Source organism: Rhinatrema bivittatum, chromosome 3 (assembly GCF_901001135.1).
Source record: "Rhinatrema bivittatum chromosome 3, aRhiBiv1.1, whole genome shotgun sequence".
Classification (NCBI taxonomy): domain Eukaryota; kingdom Metazoa; phylum Chordata; class Amphibia; order Gymnophiona; family Rhinatrematidae; genus Rhinatrema; species Rhinatrema bivittatum.
Genome location: NC_042617.1, coordinates 483881527 through 483898616, shown reverse-complemented (window position 1 = coordinate 483898616; position 17090 = coordinate 483881527).

Sequence of the window (17090 nt, the reverse complement as noted above, 5' to 3'; positions counted from 1 at the left end):
CTGGGCTGCATAGAGAGAGGAATAACCAGAAGGAAAAAAGAGGTGATGATGACCTTATACAGGTCCTTGGTGAGGCCTCACTTGGAGTACTGTATACTGTTCTGGAGACCTTATATAAAAATGGACAGAGACAGAATGGAAATGGTCCAGAGGAAGGTGACCAAAATGGTGTGGAGTCTGGTTCAGAAGACCTATAAGGAGAGGCTGAAAAATCTAATTACAATATGTATATTCTGGGAGAGAAGAGGTGCAGAGGAGATATAATACAGACCTTCAGATACCTGTAAGGTGTTAATGATGCCCAAACATTAAACCTTTTCTGTTGGAAAGGAAACTGTAGAGCTAGGGGGTCACAATATGTAACTTCAAGGGGGCAGATTCAGAACCAACATCAAGAAATATTTTTTAATTGAGAGAGTGGTGGATGACTGGAATGTCCTCTTGTATGAGATGCTGAGGATGAGAACAGTAGATTAATTTAAAAGGACATGAGATTAACATTGCAGATCCCTAAAGGCTTGAGGTTGGTAATGAAGAAAAAGGGTAATTTTAGATGTAACATTTCAACATGAAAGTAACCTGTACAGAATAGCAACTACCACCCTTAACAGAACACATGGGGATAACCTCCAGAATGCAGCAATTACTACCATGGGCCACTTACTGGGCAGATTAATGGACCATTTGATCTTTATCTGCTGTCATTACTATATTATGTTTCTATGATAGCCACCATCTTCAACTGCCTTTATCATAATTGCACCGCTGTCTGTCACAAAGAAACCTGTGTGAAGACTCCTGTCTCTCCTGCCTAGTCACCAACCCTCCAACATCTTTCTTATGGCTGCTAAAATTTTGCATGAGGCATGAGGGCTCTACATCACCTTCTTGTGTGCAGTAGGGATGTGCAGAGGGACGCCATATGTTGCATTCAGGATTCGTATTCATCGGGGGGCGAAGATACATTGCATTCGGCAAGGGGGGCCCCCGATACGTACATGCGTTAATTCTTATTCGTTTCCCAGCTAAAATTGAATTAAGTACAACCCCCCACCCTCCTGACCCCCCCAAGACTTACCAAAACTCCCTAGTGGTCCAGCGGGGGGTCCGGAAGCCATCTCCTGCACTCACACCCTCGGCTGCCGGTATTCAAAATGGCGCCGATAGCCTTTGACCTTCTATGTCACAGGGGCTACCGGTGCCGTTGGTCAGCCCCTGTCACATGGTAGGAGCAATGGATGGTCGGCACCATCTTGTGCCATCCATTGCTCCTACCATGTGACAGGGGCTACCGGTGCCATTGGTCAGCCCCTGTCACATGGTAGGAGCAATGGATGGTCGGCACCATCTTGTGCCATCCATTGCTCCTACCATGTGACAGGGGCTACCGGTGCCATTGGTCAGCGCCTGTCACATGGTAGGAGCAATGGATGGCCGGCACCATTTTGTGCCATCCATTGCTCCTACCATGTGACAGGGGCTGACCAATGGCACTGGTAGCCCCTGTGACATAGTAGGTCAAAGACTAACGGCACCATTTTGAATACCGGCAGCCGAGGGTGTGAGTGCAGGAGATGGCTCCCGGACCCCCCGCTGGACCACCAGGGAGTTTTGGTAAGTCTTGGGGGGGGGGGGTCAGGAGGGTGGGGAGTTTGTTTAAATTGGCTCCTTTAGACGGCCAACTAATTCGGCTTAGATTCGTTGTATTCATGGGGAATCGCGATATGTTTCGCTTCCCCATGAATACAATGAATATGGCCCTATATGTTGCGGATTACAAATACGTAGGAAACGAATGCACACCCTTAGTGCAGCACAGCCCACCTGAACCCTGACACTCGGTGCCTGCTAGAGCTGCTACCTGGCCTGCCTTGGCCAAGTCACACCAGTGTGCAATCAGGGAGATGTAAGCATGCATAGCGTTCACACTGGTCCAGATATTGCTAGTAAAATGCACACTACTCCCCTCTGTCTTAGCTGCACCTGAATGCGCCTATGAAACTGGTTGTACAGGAAGGGGATAATCTGCCTATAATTCTGGAGGGCACTTTGTAATTGGGAGTTAACAGATGCAACAGATGTTAAAAACCCAAGCTCTCCACTACCTGCTTATCAAGGAAAATAATTTTTGTGATGCACCTCATTACTACATTTGATGCTGCCTGCCTCTTGCCATGAGACAGTGATGCAGAACACCAGCCCATTTCCTCTGTGATGGGTTGTTACAGCAGACACATAGCAGGGCTTCCTGCCCACCACCTGACTAGTGGAAGGGGCCATAGGGTCAGTATGAGGAAACGTTTTGCCCTTTTCAACCCCTTTTGTCTGGCTTTTGATTTGAGTGGCAGAGAGGGTCCCCAGGCTAATATTCACCCTCCCCTGATGCCAACGCTAGTAGATGCTGTTTCTGTAGGTGATGCTACATATCAGCATTTGTTAGATACAGGCCTGGAGCCACCAGGTGTGCAAACCGTGCAATTGCATAGGGTGACACACCCAGTAGAGTGGCGTTGGGAGCAGAAAGAGGCCTGTGTTGCCGCTGGTGGACCCGTTCCTACTGCTGGCAGAAGAGGAGGCCCATGGTGCCACCGGTGAACCCGATCCTACTGCCGGCAGAAGAGGAGGCCCATGGTGCCACCGGTGAACCCGATCCCACCAGCAGCAGAAGATGAGCATCCATGGTGCCGCCGGTGTACCCGATCCCCCTAGCGGTGGAAGAAGAACATCCATGGTGCCACCAGTGGACTGATTCCCACCGGTAGCAGAAGAAGATGAGGCCCATGGTGCCACTGGTGGATCTGTTCCCTCCAGCAGCAGAAGAAAAAGTCTGTGCTGCCAACGAAAAGCAGCATAGCCCTGCCAAAATCAATGGCATGGACAACCCTGCCTTAGCACAGCCCTCCCAGAATCAGCAGCATTACCAGCAGGGCTGCGCTGCTTTTCCACTTACTAAGGCAGCGCTGACCATGCTGTTAATTTCAGTGAGGCCGCGCTGCTGAGGAGGAAGAGGAGCGTGCCCTGCAGGAAGTAATCCAATGCCCCATGGCCGGAAGTCGTACCCTTGGCCATGGGGGCTGAAGAAGGAGACTCTGCTGCTGCTGCCTGCTAAGACAAGGGAAGTGACTGAGAGAGAGGAAGTATGCTTGTGTGTGGGAGAGTGAGAGAGAGCTTGTGTGCTTGTATGTGGGAAAGTGAGAGAGCATGTGTCTATGTATGTGGGAGAGTGAGAGAAAGCATGTGTGTGCACAGCTACCCCAGTTATTCTCTGCCTGATAATCCATGACAATTTCAGGGCATCTGGAAATCAAAAGTTCCCAGGTATGGAGAGCGTGAATTTTTAAAATCCTTTGTAATTTTTCAGATGTTATTTGCTGTTTTGAAATATTTTATTATCTTTGGGAAATTAAAAAAAAACATGTACATTAGTTTTTAATTATTTTTTCTTTTATTCATCAGTTTTTAAATAATATTATTGTTGCACTGTGATGGAAGGGAGCGCTAGGGGGCGCTCCTCATTGCGGGACGAGGTGTGTGTGCCCTTGCGGTGAGACAGGCCTCATCTGGGAATGGAGCAAGATCAGGACTCTGCCAACTTGCACAATCTTGGTGAGACCAACCACGCAAGTTTGGCCTCTGATTAGTCCTCCGACCACTCCAAGCCCTTTTGGACCTGCTGCTGGGTAACAGCAGAGGCAGCAGGCCGGACATGAGGCAGAGATGGAAGAGGATTTGAACATGGATGCTGAAGACAGTGGAGCTGACGAAGACACAGGGAGTGACGATGATGAGGACAGGTTAAAATCAGACGAGAATAAAAGTCCGGGACTCCAGGAGAGCAGAGATCCTCCGCCACTGGCTGACACTCACTAAAGAGCAGCAACAAGCACAGGATGGATGACGGTCCCACAAGGAATCCAGGAACAGCAGTCAGACATCTGGACAAAAGGAATCCAGACAACTCCAAGAGGTCACGGACTACTGGGCCACTGCACACCCTACCAACCCAGCCGGGCTGGTCGGGGGCCAGGGGGGAGAGATGACTGAGCCTCAGGAGCCTCTGGAGGAAGAACTTCGGGAACATGGATGACAGGAACACATTAGGATGACAGGAACAATGGAACATCAGGACACATCAGGAACATGAAGTACAAAGACCAGGAACGACGACGACAAGGGATCCCACGAAGATAAGGGAAGCCTGGCTGATGCAAGAGATGAGGAGTCCTGGAGGAGGACTAGAGAGAACATTGTCCAAATCTCATCTTGGAGTGAGTTTTCTGACTCCGAAGGTCAGCAAATCTTCACAAGAGACCACTGTTCTGTTCGTACGTCTCATGTTGAATGTCAAAGTGGCCCCCAACCCCCTACACTCATACCTAATCCCCACCTCGAGTTACTAGGTGGGCCTCTCATAGGGATACAAAACCCTGTCTAGGGAAGAGACACTATAGCAAGTCTCTCTCTCTCTCTCTCTCTCTCTCTCTCTCTCTCTCTCTCTCTCTCTCTCTCTCTCTCTCTCTCTCTCTCTCTCTCTCTCTCTCTCTCTCTCTCCCTCCCTCCCTCCCTCCCCTGAAACAGGCTGTCTGGACACATCGTGAACCGCAATGTAGCCCAAATTGGGTTAATAGTGCAACTTGTGCTAAGAGTGTGTTGCAAGCTGTTATCGCGATATGCATGCTTATTAGCATAAGGTAACACCCCCTTTTTGGTATCGCGTGCGATATTGGAAAATGAGGCCCATAGTGAAGGTTCAAAGCCGAGGTCAAACCGAGTATCCATCTGAAGGAAGACAAGAGGGATGGATAGGCAGGTCAAGCAGACAAGGACAAGCGGGCATTGTGGAAAAATAGAAGACTGATCCAGAGCTGAAGATAGGCTGGACTTAACTGAAAAAAAAGCTGGACTGGAACTGAAAACAAGCTGGACAAGTCTGGAATTAGGTCAAGATGCTGGGAAGCAACATGCACTACAAAGCATAGCTGGACCTGTTGCTGAGGCAGTGAAGGAGAGCTAGCAAGAGCCTTTTATAGGCCTGAGCATATGATGTCATCATTAGGCACTGTTAGGTGTTTCCCACTGTGGACTCTTTAAATAGGGTGATGTCAGTCATGCGCGCACCTAAGAAGGAGCGTGGGTGGATGGAGCCAGCGATGACCTGCCACGTGAGGTACTGGCGTTGTTCTGCCACTTAGGAGTGTTGGTGGTGTCCTGCCGCATTTATTTATTTATTATTTATTTTTGGTTTTTATATACCGGAAGTTCCTCTATACAATACATATCACTCCGGTTCACATTTAACAGAGATAACTATCGCCGGGGAGGCAGTTTACAAGGAACATATCGTATATAATAAACGGATAATCTAAAATAAAGTACAATCAATTATGATTGTACTTTATTTTAGATTATCCGTTTTATTTTAGATTTTATTTTAGATTTTATACTTTATTTTAGATTAGCCGCATGGGAGTGCTAGTGGTGTCCTGCTGCATCAGAAGCACTAAGCTGTGTCGAGGCCTGCAAGGAACAGCCCAGATGAGGAGGTGAGTGCAGTGGTTTGTGGGGACAGCATGAGGACTATCAAGCATAAAAGATGGCTTCCACTGCTAGCATTCTGTGTCTAAAAAATTCTCTTTTTAAATTAAGGGACAGGACTGCCATTTTTCTCATGGTTACTAGTACAGCTAGTTCCTCTGACAGGTTGGATTGGCTTTGCAGAAAATCCTTTACCCTTGCCATTTCTTCCTCTGTCCTTTCCTTGCAGTGGCATAATGGAATTTGAAGTTTCTACAGGGGGTTTTGATATTTATTTAACATATTTGTTACCTGCAACCTCCAAAGTTTGGGGTGAAGTACAATAATGCATACACATAAAAATCTATGCATATAGAAGAGAGAAAATATACAGACATCAAACAGACTTTATTAAATGACTTGCATCAAAATAGAAAGCTGCTGACAATTTTACAACAGATATCATGTTGACCTAAAAAGAGATATCAGCTCATTGATCCAATTTCCAAAAGGTTTTCAGTATTTTTTTTTAATGCCTGAATATCTATGATCTTAAGAAAAAAAAATGGAAAGGGGATTCTAGAGATTGGGGCCAGTTATGAAGAAGGCATTCTTCAAAGGAACAACCCATGGAGAAAGATCTTCCAGAAGATCCTAACTTGAAGAATGATAAAATTTAGTGGGTATATAAATGCAAAGGACTGAACTTACCACCATTTTATACTAAACTTTCCATTTTATAGGCAACCAGTGAAGAGTATTATGCATTGGAGTGATGTGATCCCGGATATTAGCACCTGTAAAAACATAAGCAGCTGCATTTTGTACCAAGTGAAGGAGTCTTAATGAGTTGGACAGGATACAGAATACAGTGAATTACAATAACCAAACTCATGAGAATCAAATATTGTAGAACTGTAAAAAAATCACTGATGTCTAATAAAGGTTTAAAGTTGTGCAACAGGAGCAGCTTAGCAACTTTTGCTTGCATAACTGAATTCTATGCAGACACATTGATAGTGCAGAGTCCAGAGGTACCACTAAGTTGTGAACTTTTTGCAAGATTTGAATATTGTGGTCTTCAATCACAAAGATGGAGGGATTGAGTTTAGAAGAAAATCAACTTAAACTAATAACCTCTGTTTTATCAACATTAAGGAAGAGTTGATTGTGCTGCAACTAACTTTTAATGACTGACAGCCAAATTTATGTAAGCAAACGTCATGGCTAAAATGATCTTTTAGGAAAGAATAACTAAATGTCATCAGCGTTTATAGCTAATACAAAGCCTGGCTATCAATTTGCACAAAGGTGTAAGGTAGATGTTAAATAATGCTGCCAACATGGCAAAGCCCTGAGGGACACCCATTAAGATATCACAAAATTATTTATTGATACTGTACCATCATTCACAGTACCACTCTAGTATGTGCAAAATTATCTGTCTCTCTCTCACAGACATATATATAAGTATTTAAACATAAATAAATAATGCATATATATTCAGTGATTGTATGTGCACTGCTAACTGACTCCTTTTACACCCCAAAAAAAATGATAGAAACAGAACCAAGATGGCTAGCAATCTATCTGCAGATAGGTTTACTGTACTAGGGATGTGCAGCAGGGACGGATTCGTCCCATTCGGTATTCGTATTCGTCGGGACCCAAATCCGTTGCATCCATTCTCGGGGGACCCCGATCCATTCATTAGTTACATATGTATTCAATTTCCAAAAAACCCCCATCCCAACCCTTTAAATTTAATTTACTACAACCTTCTGCAATCGGGCTGTCGGCTGCCGGTATTCAAAATGGCGCCAATAGCCCCTGGGACATAGGGCCTTATTTTCCAAGGCTATCGCAGGCTTGGCTAACAGCGCAAGCCTGCGATAGCTTGCGAAGGTAGCGCACGTCTGTGCTACCTACATCGGGGTGGAGTCAGCCCCGGAAGAGGAGGAGTCAGGGCGTCACCGGGGCCGACTCTGTGATGACGGCGCGGATGGCGAAAAGGTAAGGGCCTTTTCGCATCCTATTTCGCTCCCAATAGCACCACCTTTCACGGTGGCGCTATTGGGTGTGAAACCGGCAGCGATCGCACCGTGGCAGTGCGATCGCTGCCGGCTAGTGCAGGACTGCCCCCCGTTTCGACCCCCCGCCCCCCCATTAGCGCAATTTTCTAAAGTATCGCAGGCCTGCGATACTTTAGAAAATGAGGTCCATAGTAAGGGCAAAGGCTATCGGCTCCATTTTGAATACCGGCAGCCGACAGCCCAAGTGCAGGAGATCGCTCGAGGACCCCCGCTGGACCACCAGGGACTTTTGGCAAGTCTTGGGGGGGTCAGGAGGGTGGAGGTTTATTCGTTAGTGATACATTGTATTCGTGGGGGTTCGCCATATGTTTCGTGACCCCTACAAATACAATGAATATGGCATATATGTTGCGGATTTCCAATACGTTGCAAACGAATGCACACCCCTACACTGTACTGCTGCATCACATAGAGACAGAAAGGTCACTGGCACTGCTTCAATCTGCACTCCACTCCTATCCTACCCAGAGTGAGCACAGAAGCTGTGCTACTGATTTTTTATTTCTGCCTAGTGAGTGTAGGATCCCTGTCTACAGCAGAGAAGATCAATATGTTTTGGCACTGCCAAAAAACTTTTTCTTTTTTGTAAAGCTTTATTTTAACTCTGAAAGAGCTTTTTAAAATATATCCTTCTCTGCAAACTGCTGAGTGCAAATAGAGAGGGGTACATATTCAAAAGACATTTAGATGGATAACGGGAAGTTATCCATCTAAATGACTTAGTTGCATATTAAAAGGCTTATCCAGCTAAATTCTAGTTAACTTAGCCAGCTAACACTAGATGTGCCATAGTGTAAGTCTAAAGTTAGTCAGATACTGTTATGCTCGGGAGCAGTGGATACTGTTGTTCTGGAGCAGTGGAGAACCTGCCCCCAGGGGGCGGAGCACTGGAGGAGACAGAGGCTTGGATGAGCTTCACCACTGGAAGTCCACGGTTCCCCCGGGTGGAACCCGTAGGGACCTGGGCCGCTTGTACTTAGGTGGGCCTCTTAGGGTCTTCTGGAGTGGTAGTAGACAGGCGAGCCCACGGACTGCAAGGGATCGTGGTTGGACTCGAGACTCTAGGTCAGATGGAGTAAGGAGGACCAGAACAGCGTAGGTGATGACAAGGCAAGGGACAGAGCCAGAATCAGGAGACGTGGTCAATCAGGCAGAGGTCAGAATCCGAGGGTCAGTCCGAGGAGTAGTCAACGAGGCAGAGGTCAGGTTCTGGAGGTCAGACGAGGTCACAAGGCAGGCAGAGGTCAGGATGCAGGCAGCAGACAGGAAGGTCAAGGAACAGGTCGAAGTCAGTACCAGAGAGATAGTTCACAGGTACTACCTGGGAGACGAGCAGACAGATGCAGCAACAGAGGAACACTGGAACAGTAGCATGCAGGAACAAGGCTGGAACAGTAGGATCCTGGAACAAGGCTGGAACGAGACTGGAACAAGGCTTAGGGCACAGTAACAATCTCGCACACCATGCAGTGCTGACCCAATTGCCAAGGCAAGGAAGTGCAGGCAGGAACTTCCTTAAGTAGTTCCTTCAATCAGGGCGCACTGCAGAGCTAGGACCCGCCCCGGCCCTACAAGAGGCCGGGTGGTCCACATGCACACATAGGGGCGTGGCCAACGTCACGGGAGACACCGAACTCCAGCGTGGAGCCTGGTGCACAGTGGAAGGCCCAGCGACCGCCACCGCGGGACGCTGAGGCCTGGAGGCGCTCGCGGCTGCCGCTGGGGAGGCCAACCTGGGACCTGCAGAGGAGCCAGGGAGGTGAGCAGGCCCATGCGTGGGCCGGACGCGGATGGGGCGTGCAACAGAGACCACATATCTGGCTAACTCTAACTTATCTGGGTATATTCAGTGGCACAGCTGCACCACTGAATAGCCCGATTAACAGGGTCATTTATCAAATCACGTTATGGCATTTTCACATGCGATAAGCACCATAACACATGATGCGATGCAGATTTTTAAAAGGGGAGGGATTGGGGTGGAGTCAGGGCAGAATTTCAGAAAAGGTGGCATGGCTTCGCAAAAGCATGAAGCCATAGCACACAATACCACACAGTTTTAATGCTGAAAATAAGTACACCTTTTTCAATTGCATTAAACTGTGCAATATTTATTTATTTATTTATTCTTTTTCTATACCGATGTTTATGACCCGTCATATCACATCGGTTTACATCAAACACAGGAGAAATACATTGAACGGGGGGTAAAAACTTGGTCGGGAATGGGGTATTAACATTTTTGCAACCATTTAGAGTATAACAAATTATGAAAAAAACCTAGGGTGGGGAAAAGTAGCGTGTAACAGGGGAGATGGTGAGGAAGGGCTACTAGGGACCGAGGGATAAAAGCAGTATAGAATATAACAGTATAAAAATATAAAATATAGCAATATAAAACAATATAAAGACAACATAACCACTATAGCAATAAAACGATATGACATATCTTCTGAGTCTTAAGTATCCAGGGCTGAGGAATCACGAGGGGGGGGGGAGTGAGAGGGGGCCTTGCAGTGAGGAGGGTGAGGGCGGGGAACCCTGGGCAGGGAAGGTGTGGAGGGGGGAAGGGTAGCATGAGGGTTGTCAGGAGGGTAGACAAGGGAGTAATGTGTGTGTGTGTGTGGGGGGGGGGGGGGGGTGCAGGAAGGTGGGACGGCTGGGAATTAAAGCTGAGCAGTAAAGCAGGTCAGGGAGGGTTCTATAGTCTATGGTTCTACAGTCATTTTAAGGAAATGCTTGCTTAAAAAGCCAAGTCTTCAGTTTTTTCTTGAAATTCAGTGGGCATTGTTCTTGGCATAGGTCTGGGGGTAGTGCATTCCATTGTGAAGGACCAGCTGTGTAGAAAGCACGTTTCCTTATGGAAGCATGGTGAGAGGACTTGGTGTGTGGAGCGTGCAGGGTATCTTTGTACGCTGCTCTGATCGGTCTGGTGGAAGTGTGTAGACGAAGCGGGATATCTAGTACCAGGGAGGACTGGTTATGGATGGACTTGTGTATAATGGTGAGGGCTTTGTGAAGGATTCTGAAATTAATGGGAAGCCAGTGCAGATTCTGTAGGATGGGAGTTATGTGATCTCCTCAGTTAGAGTTGGTTAGTATCCTTGCAGCGGCATTCTGGAGCATCTGTAATGGTCTCGTGGTGGTAGCGGGGAGGCCTAGTAGGAGAGCGTTGCAGTAATCAATTTTTGAAAATAAGGTAGCTTGGAGAACCGTGCGGAAGTCGTGTAGGTGGAGGAGAGGTCTAAGCCTTTTCAGAACTTGTAACTTATAAAAGCATTCTTTAGTTGTGTTATTGATGATTTTTTTAAAATTTAAACGGTTGTCCAATATAACGCCCAGGTCTCTCACTTGGGCCATTGAGATTGTAACGGAGGAGGGGAGGTTGATGAGAGGGGGGTTGTTGTCGTCCAGCGAGATGAGAAGGAGCTCGGTTTTGGCAGTGTTGAGGACTAGATTGAGGCTGGAGAGGAGGCGGTTGATGGAATGTAGGCAGCTGTTCCAGAAGGTGAGGGTTTTGGAGATGGATTCTGTGATTGGGATGAGGATTTGTACATCATCAGCGAAGATGAAATGGGTTAACTTTAAATTAGCGAGGAGTTGGCAGAGGGGTAGGAGATAAATGTTGAAGAGAGTAGGGGAGAAGGAGGATCCTTGAGGGACTCCAAGCATAGAGCTGATGGGGTGAGATTCTTTGTTGCCTATTCTAACCTTGTAGTTTCTATTACTTAGGAAGGACTTGAACCAACTAAGGGCGGTTCCTGAAATGCCGATGTCCGAGAGGTGGTTGATAAGGATTGCGTGGTTCACGGTATCAAACGCAGCAGAGATGTCGAGCAAAGCCAGTAGAAATGGTTGTCCTTTGTGTAATCCCATAAGGATGCTGTCCGTGAGAGAGATTAGGAGGGATTCGGTGTTTAGTGCTTTGCGGAAATCAAACTGAGCAGGGAAGAGTATCTTATGATCATCTAGGTAGTCTGATAGTTGGCTGTTGACCAATTTCTCCATGAGTTTGGCGATAAACGGGAGGTTGGCGGTGGGATGAAAGTTGGCAGGGTTAGTGGGGTCCAGATTTGGTTTCTTTAGTAGTGGTTTAAGGGAAGCAAGTTTCAGATTATCAGGAACTGATCCTTGGGAAAGGGAGCAGTTTATAATTCCAGCCAGTGGTTTGAAGATAGTTTTAGGAATTGTAAGCAGAAGCTTTGTGGGGATGGGAGTCGGACGGGTGAGCAGAGGGTTTCATGCTCTTGAGGATGGATTCAATTTCAAGGGATGAACTGGGTTCGAATGACTCTAAGCTTGCTTTCCGGTTGCTGGATGAGGAGTATGGGAGAGGTGGTAGGATGTTGGAGGAGATAAGAGGAGATATAAGGTTGGAGATTTTTTTCTCAAATAATGCTGCCAGTTCAGTAGCTTTAGTTTGGGCTTGGTCGTCAGGGATAGAGGGGTGGGAGGAATTCGTGAGTTCTGCCACATATGAGAACAGGGCTTTCGCGGCATATAGGAAGTCATGTATTTTGCGGGAGTAGTAATCCCTTTTTGTACGAAGAATGATTGCCCTATATGTATGCATGGAAACTTTGTATGCAGTTAGAGTCACTTGGGAGGGCTCCTTGTGCCATTTGAATTCTTTGCGTCTTAGGTCTTGTTTCAAGTTCTTCAGTTCAGGTGTGAACCAAGGTTTTTTATTATTGAGGGCTGGATTTAATTCTTTCGTTGTCATAGGCCATATTTTGTTAGCCACAGCACTGGTGATGTCAAGCCAGGATGCAAAGGCCGAATCTGCATCAGAGAAGTTTATGTTTTGTAGTTCCATCGACGGGTGAGAAGAGAGGTCATCCATGGAACAGGGTTTTCTGAAGTGTACGGTTGTTTTAGGGATAGTGATGGTGGAGTCCTCCTTTATAGCAAATTCAATGGAGATCAACGAGTGGTCTGACCATGGGACTGGGGTGCAGGGCGGGGGGGGGGAGTGATAGTGAGGCCAGAGTTTATGAAGATGAGGTCCAAGGTGTGTCCTGCTTTGTGGGTGGGACCGTTAATAATTTGCTTAAAACCCAAGGCCTTGATGGTGGACAGAAAAGCTTCACAGTTGGGGGAAGGAGGAATCGTGTCCACGTGGAGGTTACCCATAATGCAATTTAAGATTTTTTTTGCAAATTCTATTTGGGCATTTTTAGGCTGGGTGTGGGGGGGGGGAGAAAAGAGAGAGGAAGAGAGAGAGAGAAAGAGAGAACACATCTGGTGGTGGCACCATAGTAAGCAGCTATTTATGCTACTATAGGAGGCCCACCTAGTAACTCGAGGTGAGGTTTAGGTAGTATATAGGGGTAGGGGCCACTTTTATATGCAGAGTGAGATGTACGAACAGAACAGTACACTCTTGTGAAGATTTGATGTCCTTTGGAATGAGGAAACACACAACGATGAGATTTGTACAATGTTCTCTAAACCTAGCTGGATGTTACTAAATAGCTAACTACTAGAAGGGCCTTGAACGTAGTCTCTCTCTCTCCCCCCAATGGTGAAATGAGCACTTTGCAGGTAGTAAAATGCAATTATATAGGTATTACCAAAAAGTGCAAAAAAGTCTGTGCACATTGTGATAATTAAGCTATTACCATAAAACACACCCCTTTTTGTATTGCATGTGATATTTACAGCAGATTGATAAATCTAGGTCTAGGTTAGCTGATATGTGTATCTGGCTAACTTAACTATCTGTTCAGTGGCTGAAACTTTTATCCCAGAGTTTTTTTTAACATGCTCAAAACTTTCAGTGGGAGAACATCAGTGTCACTAGATCCAGATGGCAGCTATAGGCTAGATAAAAAGATTCTTCATTGTGATTTGTCCTCCATCTGGTTTCATTGCCAATTTGTTCTGCCTCGGTTCCCAGGATGTCACACAAGAAAGAGTTGGTTGCTATAGTTACCAGTTAGATCATAGAATAATTTTCAAAGAAAAATATAAATGTAATATACAATTGTAGCAATTTCCAAAAGCTCATTTACCCATCCTAGGTGCACTTAATGTAGATAAAACCTATTGACAATTCAGTAGCACATATTGTAACAATTTAAAAAAAATGATAGGTAACAAACTTGTGCTCCAGTATAAAATCTGCTACTAATTTGTGAAAGAAAATCTCCTAGGTATTTTCAATAGGAAAAATGATAGGACAAAAACAGCAAAACTTTGAAAAAATGCATCTCTAAAAGTTAAGGGCATGATTCACCCAAATGTATTTTGCAAAAAAAAAGGATTTTCAGCATGGACTAGAAAAATATGTATGAATGTATTAGACAAATGGTAGCACACACAAAAAGTATCAACTTAGCACAGTTTTAAAACCTGTGAGCTGTGGTACTAATTGTCAAGGATGAAACCCTAGCTACTATCCATCTGTGCATTTTTCACATATTTATAATTAAATTACCTTAAAATATATATTAAAAAATATGTTTGAAGTTAAAGTACATTCATTCACCTCATGCTTTGATATGAAAAGGCTGCAAACTCTTAAAGAGTGTCTTTAGGATGGTTAAATAGTGGGGAAACAGATTTGTAGTGGGATGTGATTGCCTAGGGACAAGTGGGTTGGCATATTTTTTCAAAAGTAACTGGGATGCTGGCTTGGGAATTGAAACTAAAATTACAAATGATTTAGGAAGAATCCTACCTTGCCACAGATCCATCCTCTCCCAATTTAAATTTCAAAGCTTGCTTAATTCTGTTTCGTCTTTTAGGCTGTCCAATTTAATAAAACAAAATACTCCTGACACTCTAACAGCCAAGTGACAGACATGTCATATCTGAATTCTGACATATCATAATTGTAGTAGACAGTTAAAAAGACAAGTAAAATTAATTTTGGATTTACTCTGATGCATTAGTCATACCACTGTTAAAACCATAAATACCGTATAACAGATATCCAGGGAAGAAATGTCCATTCTTTCTGCTATTATGGAATGCAACTGAAGCAAATTCTTATTGTTGTTGGAACAGCAAACTGATTACAAGTTGTCCTCATATCTTTGAATCAAAAATACTTAAAATCTGAGTCTAATATCATACGGAACATAACATGACTAAATAGTAATGACTAGTTTTCTATATTTCAATGCTCTGTCAAAAACTATCATTCAGACTAATGGTGTCTCAAGCATTATATTACAAGATGGCTTATTGTGAGGTTAATTACTAAGAGATCCATATTCAGCCATTCTGCAAGCTCAGCTAGATATCTGTATAAAGTACTCAAATTTCCATTTAGCTGGATACCTTCTCAGGTATCTGACTAAATGCTTTTGAATAAAATAAGGACCTCCTTGGCAGAATAAGGACCTCCTTGGCAGACTAAAAATCAAATACCCAACCTTATACCTATCACCTATTTCTTTAGCCTACATTTGGCTTCGTAGCATTTACGTTATGTTATTAACCCCATATATATGTACATCCACATATATATACATCTATTCAGGGTTCTATCCTGTGTTATCTTGTTATACATTCTCCTGTTGTATTTACTTTCGTTAATTTTAAATTGTAATCTTCATACATTGTTCTATGTAACATGTTGTTTCTGTATGTAAACCGGAGTGAAGGCAACTCTGCTATACCTCGGTATATAAAAAATGCAAAATAAATAAAAAATAAAATAAATATATATGTATCCAAGTTCCTGATACCTGTTCATTGTAAGACATTAACTTGTCAATGTTTCTGTTTAGAATGTAAACCGAATTGATCAGTAACTCTGTTATTGGAAAGTCGGTATATAAAAGTGCTAAATAAATAAATAAATAAATAAATAAATAAAAGTCTAAAAAAGGGCCAATCTACTTCTGTTCCAGTGTTCTCAGACCATTGTACTGGCACTCAAAGAATGCAGCAAGTGGAACTCAACACAGCATGATGCAACTTGAAGTTCTTTCTATATCACACAGCATTGCGTTAGTAGTGTACAGACACCTAAAACATACAAGGCTTGTTCAAGAACACAAAGAATCCTCAGAGACTATTGCTCATACTATTTATTTAAGAAATTCTCATTAAACAGAAATCTTGCCAAAGGGTCATTCATCAAAATGCATTAAGATCCTAACACCCATGTTGTTTTTCATGTCACCTGGTGATAAGTCTGAATTGGGATTGAGAGAGAGCAAGAGATATAGAGAGAGAGAATGAGAGCAAGCACCTCTAGGGTAAACATATGCCTGCCACACTAGAGGGTCTCTCTCTCTCTCTCTCTCACTCTTAGCCCCAAAAAACACTATTCTTGCAAAATTAAGGAACAGCCAGCTCTATTGGATTTTTTTTTTCTGATGTCACCTCATTTCTTTTGTGGTGTGCACACATACACTCTTTTTAAAGTCTCATTTCTTTTGTCGGTGCACACATACACATCTTTTAAAGTCTCTAGGTCTTTTTCAATAATGATTTTTTTTTACATAGAGACATTAAACACTTCACTTGTAAAATAGAAAATGCTTGGTAAAGAGATGTATTGTGCTGACTACTGATATTCATGTTTGCTGGTTTTTCTGTAATTAATATTATTGTCAACTCACTAATCCTTTCCTTAATGATAGTAGGGAGGATTTTGCTGGATTTTAGGATATAAATTTTGTAATTATTTATTAAACTATGATTTTGTTTTGAAAATTGAGTTTAGCATAACTTTATACTTATATAATGAACTTTGTGTTTTGATAATTTTGTTTAACTGAGGTATTCAGTAGATTATTCTTCTATTTTTATGTACTTATTTTTTTGGTAAACTGCTTTGGATTAAACCTTGGTTTGAGGAAAGCGATACATAAGTACTAATATACCCTAAACATAACATTTATACTACACTGTTATTATTGATCTGATGTTATTAATGTTTTTCAAATGACTATGTTGTTATTGCTGTGAAATGCTATGTTATTATGTGCTGTTTTATTGTTAATGAATACTGTTATAAGTTATTATTCTTATTGTATGTTTTTATGGATTTTATTAGAAGGTGTTTACACTGTTATGGTTATTTGAAGATTCTTACTATATTGAATGTGTGTTGTAACTTGCCTTCTACAGCATCTTGGAAAGGTGGGTTATACATTAAATAGCTATACTATACAATAACGCTGAAGGGGTGGGAAGGTTCAACCCCTCCTCGTATTGACCCCCTTATCTTGTATGTAGCATCTTTTGCCTAAGAATTTAATTTCCTGCAACATTTTTGAAAGAAAACATTCTACAAAGACCATGCAAGTGAAAATTTGTGCCAACATGCTATGGAATATTTTCCTAAAAGTGCTAAATTACTCAAAAGAGATCACTAACCATAGGCAGCCCGATTTTCAATAATCTGCACAACTCACCAAATGTGCATGTAATTGGACCAATAGAGATTTATGCTAGTATTTTATAAATTGTGTAGTGGATGCTGCACAGTTTAGAAAACAGCAATAATTTCTTCCCTGAAAG